Below are 9,939 nucleotides of genomic sequence, written 5' to 3' on the forward strand. Positions count from 1 at the left end.
AATATTGATCAGATCTGATTTTTCAAGCCCTCTTCAGCTATGGCCGAAACACAAACATGGACGAGGCGGGGCAGTAATCCAAAGCTTGAACAAGAAGTTATTGACATACCTCCAACTCCAACAGGCGAAGGAAAATATGGTGCATTTCCTGTGTCCCGGACTATTACAACAGCTCTCATTATTGCGGCTTGGTACTCTTCCAATATTGGTGTGCTATTGCTTAACAAATGCCTACTTAGTTTTTGGATGCAGATACCCAATATTCCTCACAATGTTGCACATGTGTGCCTGTTCATTTTATGGTTTTCTGGCAATTTCATGGTTAGAGATTGTACCAATGCAGTTCATCGTCTCCAGGAGACAGTTTCTTGAGATATTGGCACTGAGCTTCATTTTCTCCTTCAATCAAGCTATTGGGGCAACAACTCCCTTCTTCACAGCAATATTTTGCATTTATAATAACATGTAAGAGGGAGTCTTCTGTGGTTTATATGGCCTTGGTGCCTGTGGTATTTGGCATTGTTATTGCAAACAACAGTGAGCCATTATTCCACCTTTTTGGCTTTTTGGTTTGCCTAGGATCAACTGCTGCCAGAGCATTGAAATCAGTTGTTCAGGGGCTCCTGCTTACCTCTGAGGCAGAGAAGCTTCACTCTATGAATTTTCTCATGTACATGGCACCAATTGTTGCGCTGTTATTGCTTCCTATTACTCTTTTTGTGGAGGGTAATGTATTAGCTATTGCTATTGAAAAAGCCAGAGAAAACACCTTTATCATATTCCTGTTGCTTGGAAACATGACCATGGCTTATCTTGTGAATTTAACCAACTTCCTTGTTACAAAACATACGAGTGCCCTCATGTTGCAGGTTTTAGGAAATGCCAAGGCCACCATTTCTTCCATATGATTGCATATACTTGTACACTCATAACAAGGCTGAGAATTCACTAGGAAAAGCAGCAGGCAGCAGAAAGTTAGCAGACTGTTTCTACAGGAAGACAGAGGACTGTTTCTACAGGAAGTTTGAAAAGAGGGAAGCCAAAGGAGAAATCGGCCGAGATTTTAGCCAAGGAGGCCACCAGGGCCATCAAAGATGAGGAGAGAGATTGGTTGCTCAGAGGATGAGCAACACTTTCAGCAGGGGGTGATGATGAGCCCCAAAAATGGACAATTATTTGGGCTCATTCAACCTCCTAATTTGACTTAATCCACCATTCTCATTAGTTTATTGCATGTTTTTGATTATATTTATGTTAATAGAGTGAATTTGGTTAGTCATTATGCCAACAAGTCTAATGGGTGCTTTGTGTAGCCTTTTTGGTCAATTTGGATACAAAATTGAAGGTCTTAATGAGCACTTGGTAGCCAAATTCGTGGGAAGACAAGGGAGAGGATTTGTAGGAAGGTGTCCCCTTCATTTATGGGCCCTTACCTCGAATTCTCCACCATAAGCTCGGAGTTCAAGGGCCACCGAATCAATCAGCACAAGGGCAGCCAAGCAAGTCAAGTAGGACTGCTGTTAACTCCAAGTTTTGGGCAGCCGAGTCCCTAAAGTTTAGGAGGACTGTTGGGTCCTCAAATTGTATAAATAAGAAGGCTTAGGGCCTCATTTTGGTTAGCCAGTGGATGTTAGCTAGTTAGCCAGTAGATAGTATCTAGTGGTTAGTCATTTTGTAGCCAATAGTTAGCTAGTTTGTAGTTCGATTTTTATGCAATGGATTAGCTTTGCTTTCAGCTCATTTTCAAGTCCTTCTTGTGGACAGTTTTGATGTAACTCTTCATTTCTTGATCAATAAAGATGAATCCAGCTTTGCACCAGCTCTAAATATCTCTTTGGAGGCTGTAGCCCTTGGGGTTGGGCCCATCTCAAGCGCCCATTACCTCCTTTGTTTATTTTTATGTGTTTGCTGCGTTCTTAAAATAAAATCTGCTATTTAGATTTAGATCTTGCTTCGTTATTTAGATTTCTTTTGATGGTTAAAGTAGCTGTTTATGTTTAGAATATATTGGTAGGATAATAACAGGAAAAAGATCCAAAAAAGGGTCAGCAAACGCTTTTGGTTTCACCTCTTCCTTATTGGATCAGGGGCTGGAGTTGAAGTAACCATGTTGTCCCAAACAAAAACACTTTCTTTGCTTCACCATGCAATCATTAGTGTTTGAATCTCGTTTGTAGAACTTGATATCAGTTTGGATGCATGCTTAGTTTTATGATCACTTAGTTTCATAGTTGTTTCACATGGTTTCACTGCAAATAAACTTCTGTTCATTTCCTTTTACTGTTAGGTCAGATTAGAGTGAAGTAACTAGGTCTTAGGTTTTATAACTAGATCTTTGTTTTCTTGCATGTCTTTGTTTGTTCAGTTTGAAAAACCACTTGCAGAGTACCTGTTATCCTTCCTTACCTGCCCATACCCCATCCAACCTACCTGTTTCATCCTTCACTCAGAACCCTTACCTTACACTTACCTCATTCGCTTACTTTGCCATAATTCTCATCTTCTTGTGCAACATCATCTCATCCCTCCTTGAACAAATCTCACCATCTACACCTTCTCCTCAACTCCATTCCCTATGTCCTAGACCTCTTCACACCCCTATTTCACCTCCATACTCATTCCTCCATCTTTTTCCCTCCATCCATGCTCCAAAATCCCATTTCGAAACATCCTGTAGAAGAATTACAGAACATCCTGTAGAAACCCCTGCAGACTTCCTGTAGAAGTTCATAAACACGGTTGCATGGCATCCAGACTTTTTGAAACTCACGGAAAGAATGTTAGGGATCCCTTAGACCCTCTCTGTACCTTCCTGACCTCTTCCATGCATTTCTCCTCCTTGATCCACCTCTGCACAGTGAAAAGCCAGTTAAAAGCACATGCATGATAATTCTAATAACTTAATCAAAAATACAAAAAGATGTTTTCTTCAGATAGTGATAACTTAGACACATGCATTTTACCTTCCTAGAAGTAATGGCATCTCTTCTCGTAGTTTGCATTCTCATTTTTGCATCAGTAGGACTAGTTGGTAGAATTAGGGTTTGCTAGGGTTTGTATTTCTTTTTGGCTTTCAGTTTCTTTCCGCAAGTAGATTAGCTTCCTTTGAGTTAGCTTTTGTCCATCAGTTAAAAAGCTTCTTCTAAGAGCTCATAGAAGTTGGCTTGAGCCCCTAGCGGACTTGTGCCAGCTGACCAAGTGACAGCTGCGGCAAGAGCTAGTACTTGTGCATACAGCACCGTCGCTTCCAAGTTCGTTATGAACTACCGGGTTGATAAAATTAAAGAAGGGAGTTCCAGGAGTTGTAGCATTATTGCTACAATACTGGGGCTCACCACCCTGCAAGATTCTCTTGTCCCCATTGTCATCCAAGCACTCACCGACTTTGTCATAACAATCCACTTTGGTCCTATGAAGATATAGCCAATCCATATCCAAAATCATACTACATGACCCCAATGGTAATACATTCAAATATGCTAAAGTATGCATACCATTCAAATCAAATGCGCATGCTCTTACCTAATGATGAAGTCTCTTTTTGGTACCTATAGCCAACTGCACTAACTAAGATTCTTCATGCAGTTCTTTATTCAAACCACACTTATCCACAAATTCAAGGTTAACATAACTGTAATTAGATGTCAGGTCAATCAAAATATAAATAGCTTGATCACAAAGCTTACCATCCATCTCAATGATAGATGCCTCATTATTTTCCTGCATACCATCTAGCGCTGCATAGATATGAGGAATGCTTTGCCCAATATCCCCAACAATTTGTGCCTCCTGTGCACTATAGGTCTAATGCCTACTACCCTGATTCTATGAACAATCCCTCTTAAGATGCTCGTTACTACATGTCCAACACTCCAACCATCTTGTACCATCACCTCTATTATGTTGTTGTGTCCCATGTCCTTGTCTAGTTGCATTGAACTTATTATGCAATGCAACATTCTCTTTTTCTTATGCAAATTAAGGCCTTGTTATTTTTAGCTACCATTTACCTTTACCTTTATCTTTCCCTTTCCATCCTTGTTGAGATTCTTTCTTACGCTTTAACTATTCATAGAAATAATTTAGTTTCCCAATAACTTCCTCAAGTGACCAAGGCTCATCATACTCATTTCGATCTATAAATTCTAATAGAAATCCATTGAAAAATATCTGAACTTTAGCCTTTTCATATTTAATATATGGTACATACCTCAATAGCTCCAAGAACTTGGTCGTATACTCCTCATCTATCATCGATCCCATTTTGATTTCATAGAATTCCTTGGCTTTGTTGTCGTAGTACCTTTCTGATAAGTACTTATTTTTGAAAAGTCTCTTGAATTCATGCCAACTCAACTCCTCTGTCCTGATGTCTCTAACCCGTTTTACATCTTCCCACTAGATATCTGATTTCCCTTTGAGGCTGAAGATAACTATTATGGCCTTCATATTCTCTATATACTCATGCAATTCAAAGAACTTATTCATGCCAAGTAACCAAGCCTCTGCATCCTTAGGCTTCTTCAAATCTCCATCAAAAGTAGGTGGCTTCACTTTCTTAAACTCATCCGACAGGTATCCCCTATCACTCCTCCTGTAAGGTTGATAACAATGACAATCATAACGCCTATCAAAACTAGAACTAGAATAGTACATGTGTCTGTCACCTCTCCTATCTAGAGTATCAAATAATCTACCATCTACGATCGTTTCATATCTATCTAAATTGTGACCACCATGAGACCTACTACCATATGCCCCATTAGTCCCATCCTCCTGTCCATAACTGATTCAAAGTGGTCCCTGTTTCTACAATTTTGACAAACTCTGAAGGATTACTGCATTGACTTCTGCTTGTTTCTCCTGTGCCTACATGATTCTGTCATTATCTGCTTTACAACTCCTTATTTCTTCCTTCAAACTCCTCAATGTGTCTGCTAAGTTAGAAGAGTGCCCAACACCACATTGCTCATCTGATTCATAGGGAGAATCTTTGTAGTCTACCATCTTGCTAGTCATCTTGATCTTTTCCTGCAAGGCACACTATGTCAGCTAAACCAAATCATAAACAAACCAACGTACCTTAGTATAACTCGGGGAGGATATATCATCTGCAAGACTAACCAAATTAGTGCAATACATATAAAAGCATAATAATATCAACATTTAATCATCATATCAACCATTATCTAGTCATCAATGCATGACCATACTTGCGACACATCATGACCTCATGCATGGAAACTATAACCATATCATTGTATACATAACAACATATGCATCAAAAATACACATACACATTACATACAAACATTGACATGCATATCCAGTGCATAACCAACATAAACTCATGATAAACACATCCAACAACAAAACCATTAACTTTTCACATGGAAACACCACTAGAACCATAACCAACACCATGCATACATAGCCAGTACATAGACGGCAAACATGATATTTACATAAGAAACCAACATGAATGCATGACCAACACACCGCAATTCCAGTCCAAGGGTTGAACCATACTATGATACCACTCTGTAACACCCTCCTCCCACATCTACCCAAGTAACCAGCCAACTAGGGTAAATATGCGATGAGAGGCTACTATGATTTGATTCAACCTCCTAGGTAACCTTACGGAAGTGGAATCAACAAAACAAAACCAAATTGACAATCCACATAGCCTATAGAACCTTTAGGAGTTACCCCACCTTTCTAAGTGACCAACCCCTGAGGAAACTCAGCAGTTCAAGGACCTAGAGCCCTAATCGCTCCCTTGCAAAGCCCTCCAAGAGACTGAGGGTCCCAGTCGTTCCCATGAGCTTTCCTGAGTGAAGTTGTAGCCTTTTTCTGCCAATGCTATGCCAACAAATGTGAGGTTTAAGGCTAGAACCCAATCACTGCCCAAAACTTCATGGAATTTACAAATGTAGTATACCTAGGGGGGATAGTATGAGGTACAGAAGGAGGTACCCAAGGGAATAATGTAATAATGGGATGGGCCATAGTTATAAGGTAAGCCCGTGGTATTAGATATATGGTATTGAGAGAACCATGGTAATGACCCATGATATTGTATGTATGAATTTGTTGCGGCCTCATATTTCTGTTGCCCCAACATGGGGGATAACCACCCAGTCCAGACCTTAAGACAACTCCTTTTCTGTTTAAAGTGGTGGCTCCGACTGGGGATAATGGGACCAGTTTCCCAACGTGGGTTTTAAGATGAGAGTGGGTGGTTCACGAGTGATTGCAATAGAATAATGATAATCTAAATGACCTATTCTATTATGCAAATCTCTAACTAACTTATTATAATATAAAATCGGGTATTTATTGGTGATATGCGATCTACAAATATATCTTCTTGACATGTGATAATAAAGATCAATCACGCATAAAACAGAGATGATAACGTATTAAGATAATTTCTTTGACTAAATAGTTAGTCAAATAAGTTGTATAAACTATATCGCATATATGATGATTTATATACGAAAGTAGATAATTTCAGCTAGGCATCATACAATAGTGCAATTAATTCTTAACATAAATAATATATCCCATACACAATTCATGAAAATAAAGTGTTGTCACTAATTTAACAGAAATAGAATCAATCATACAAGATAAAAGTACCGTATGTGTGAATTTTTTCTCATTTGACTAATGATGTGGATCAACTCCTTTCTTCAGACCAAATTATCTCCCAAGTATAAAATGTTGCATCAACAAAGGAAAGTAGTCTGATATTTAAAAGAAACGATCATGTTCCATAATTTCACCAAATCATTCACAAACTTACAAAAGTGCATTCTTTGCAAATGTTTTTGATAAAACTATGGACCCTTCTCTAAATGCATGAGAAGGGTATAAATACTATTCTAACTAATGTGCAAAAATAGATTATACAAAAATTTGAGGAGGTTTCAAACAACCTTCCTCCTAACTAGTTAACTAACTCTAAAAATAAACAATGACTTGATGAGTAGAGGATATGATGATGATTTTTTTTATGCCAACTTGTCCTTCAAATCACATATGTCCAACATCGGTTTGACTTGAGGAGGTGCCCCAAAAGGTGTTTTGACCCGTCTTGTGAAAATCACATGTGAGAGGTGGCAATATCCGCTGAGTTGAATGAAGTGAGCAGTTAAGGGTCATGATTTCATTGTGCGGCTTGACGAGGTATTTCCAATATGAATCCCAGTCAGTCTTTGCCAATTTTGCGATTTCTTCCATTTCAGTTTCTTCTTTTTCCTGCCATATTTTATGCAAATACTAAATCGGGCATTTCTTTTGGATTGCCTTCTCTCACCAGGTTGGTGGAAAATAGAGTGTGGTTTATCGCCTTGATTATGTTCTTTGCCACCCCAGCTGCTCTGCCACTGCTAGCTCAGCTTGTTTGATCCTTGCGCCCCAATCCGTGAAAAGAATGTCCTTGTGTGTGTCAGCTGGATAAATCGTTCTTGCGGACAAGACCGATCTCCTTAGTATCTACAGATATCTAGCGACAAGCAAGACAAGCAAATTCTATCTTTCTCTAAATATTGCGATTTATAAATAAAAGCCAAGAGATGTTTTAGACCCTACCTCAAGTCCAATGCTAGTTTGTGGCAGCCACGCTTCGACCATCCAAATGAGCTTCCTTTTAAAGAACCTGCAAACACAAACAAGCACACATCAAATAACACCTACATAGCCAATATAATAAACCATATTTATCATGATGATCAAGGAATTCATGAAATAAACCATAGAAGACAGCTTAGTGAGAAAAATGAACCTTATTGTATTGACTTTAAACAAAGAAGAACTTTACAACCTTGGTGCCTTGATGTTGTACAAGCTCCTCCCAGGGTCCAACAAGAATCTCCTCTACTTTGACAAGCTTCACACTCTCCCCAAAGAGATCAAAAGGTATGTAATCTCTCCTCTCAAGCTCAATTAGGAAGTCTAAATTCCAACAGCGTTTACCCTAAAAAATATTCAGCTTTCAACCTCCCTAGCAACTAGCCCAATGCCTCATTTTATCGTGTAGAGGAAGGAAGTTACCAGGTCCACCATCAAAGGGATAGAGTCCTTCTTCAAAGGGATAAGCTCCTCACATCAAGGGGTTAGCTCCTTTAGTTATGGGATGCATGAACCACCTAAGAGTGAACTCGCCACCTCAAGATTCCTTCTAGAAGCGTCCAAAATTAACCCAAAGTGAGTTTTTAATAATAAACTTGCGCCTTTTTTACTTTTACAGGGGTCCCCACCCTTTCCTTTAGAGACATAGCAGGCAGGTCCACAGGGGACATGACCAAGGGGTGTGGGACCGTAGGTAATGCTAATAGAAAGTGCGGAACCAGATTTTTAGAGATTTTCAAGGACTTTCTCTCATTTTTAAGGCTTGACATGAAGAGCTGAGGTTTAAGACTTGCATAGGAGGACAGTATGAGTGGTGATAGACTCAAACTAGCTGCAGAAAGTCATGGTGACAATATTTTGTGTAACAGATTGCCCCCTAAAGTGCGAAGTCTGTAATAGATAGTATTTGTCATCTAAGAAGAGTGAAGTACTTTATCATTTCGAGGATCATTTTGTGGAGAGCCTGGTTGGAACTTGTAAAAACATTCAATACAATATATATATATATATATATATATATATATATATATATGAGATCATATCATCGCTGAGGTAGGCATTCCCATACTCAGATCAAAACTGACTAGAAAACTAACTAAACTGCTCTGATATAGGAATGATCTTGCAATACATCACAAGTATAGACATATGTAGACACAGTATGGTCGCAACCATCTGTTTATAAATAGTCCACTGTATAATGAATAACAAAATTCCTCGCAGCCTGGATGGTGGAAACTAGATCCAGGGTCTTGATTTCTACTTCCCGAAATAGTACGATTCTATCCATGTGAATGAATGTGTCGAAGTCGAACATGTTAGAAACCACTTGATTACCAGTCAATGATGTAAACTGTTAACAAGTGTGAGAGAAACCACCAGTAATGTCAATGGCTCTCAAAGTACCTAATACAATCCATGAAATGTGAATAGATGAGTTGATGTCGAACATGTCACGGAATCCTTTGGTCGAAGGTCAATGATGCAACCTGTCGTCGAAGGCGAGAAACCTGCCACAGAGGCATGCAGATTCCAAGGTACTGATGATTTCTAGATCATCTTTCTAGATAACGAGCTGAAGTCGATAGAAAGTGATCCGTCATAGGCAAGCCCACAACACGAAATCATAGATCAAGTTTGAAGAAATATAGTTGCAAGGACTAACTCAGGGATGGTCAAAATGGATGACAGATATTTTGCAGATGAATGGTTTATTTGCACTGACCTCTTGAACACATAACGACACTGTAGATGGTTTGGTGACAATTGACCCAAAGCTAATACCCAAAAACCGGCTGAAGACTTTCAATATGGTTTGATTAACTGTTAGGTAAAGGATTTCACAACCCAGGTGAACAAAAAGTGTCGTGTTCAAGAGTGGTTAAATTTTTTTCTGAGACACAAAGTATAACAAACAGGTTCATTTTTCTCTTTTTTCCCCCACCATTTCTGGCAAGTACCTCTTTATTTTTGACAAGCTTGAGGAGGATAACATTTGCTTGATTATAAGCTCATCCTTCAGATGAGTCCAACTTAGTTTAAAATTCGAACCCTAAGAAGGAGTGGTCTGTTCCTGTTTGTAATTGAACAAGTCCTTTACTGTTAAATTTTAACGAGTCCAGTATAGGAGAAACTCGGCGTTTTTCAATTTAGGGAGTCAGAAGAAAAAATTAAGAAAACTCCATGGTTGTCCTTTTTCGTAAATTTGTGTCTCTCAATCCCGAAAAAGTATAAAATAATACTTGAGAGAACCACTTGACCATTACGATCAAGGAGTACTTTTCATAATTAGTGGCCCTG

At 38.9% G+C, this 9,939-nt stretch overlaps 1 pseudogene; it reads left to right on the forward strand.

Moving 5' to 3' along the window:
* The first annotated feature begins 491 nt into the window (after positions 1-491).
* On the forward strand, positions 492-908 carry LOC149154818 (putative sugar phosphate/phosphate translocator At1g12500 pseudogene; annotated as a pseudogene).
* Positions 909-9,939: the final 9,031 nt, after the last annotated feature.

Source organism: Pinus tabuliformis, chromosome 9, assembly GCF_031772625.1.
Source record: "Pinus tabuliformis cultivar Carrire ecotype Pingquan chromosome 9, CPIR1, whole genome shotgun sequence".
Lineage (NCBI taxonomy): Eukaryota > Viridiplantae > Streptophyta > Pinopsida > Pinales > Pinaceae > Pinus > Pinus tabuliformis.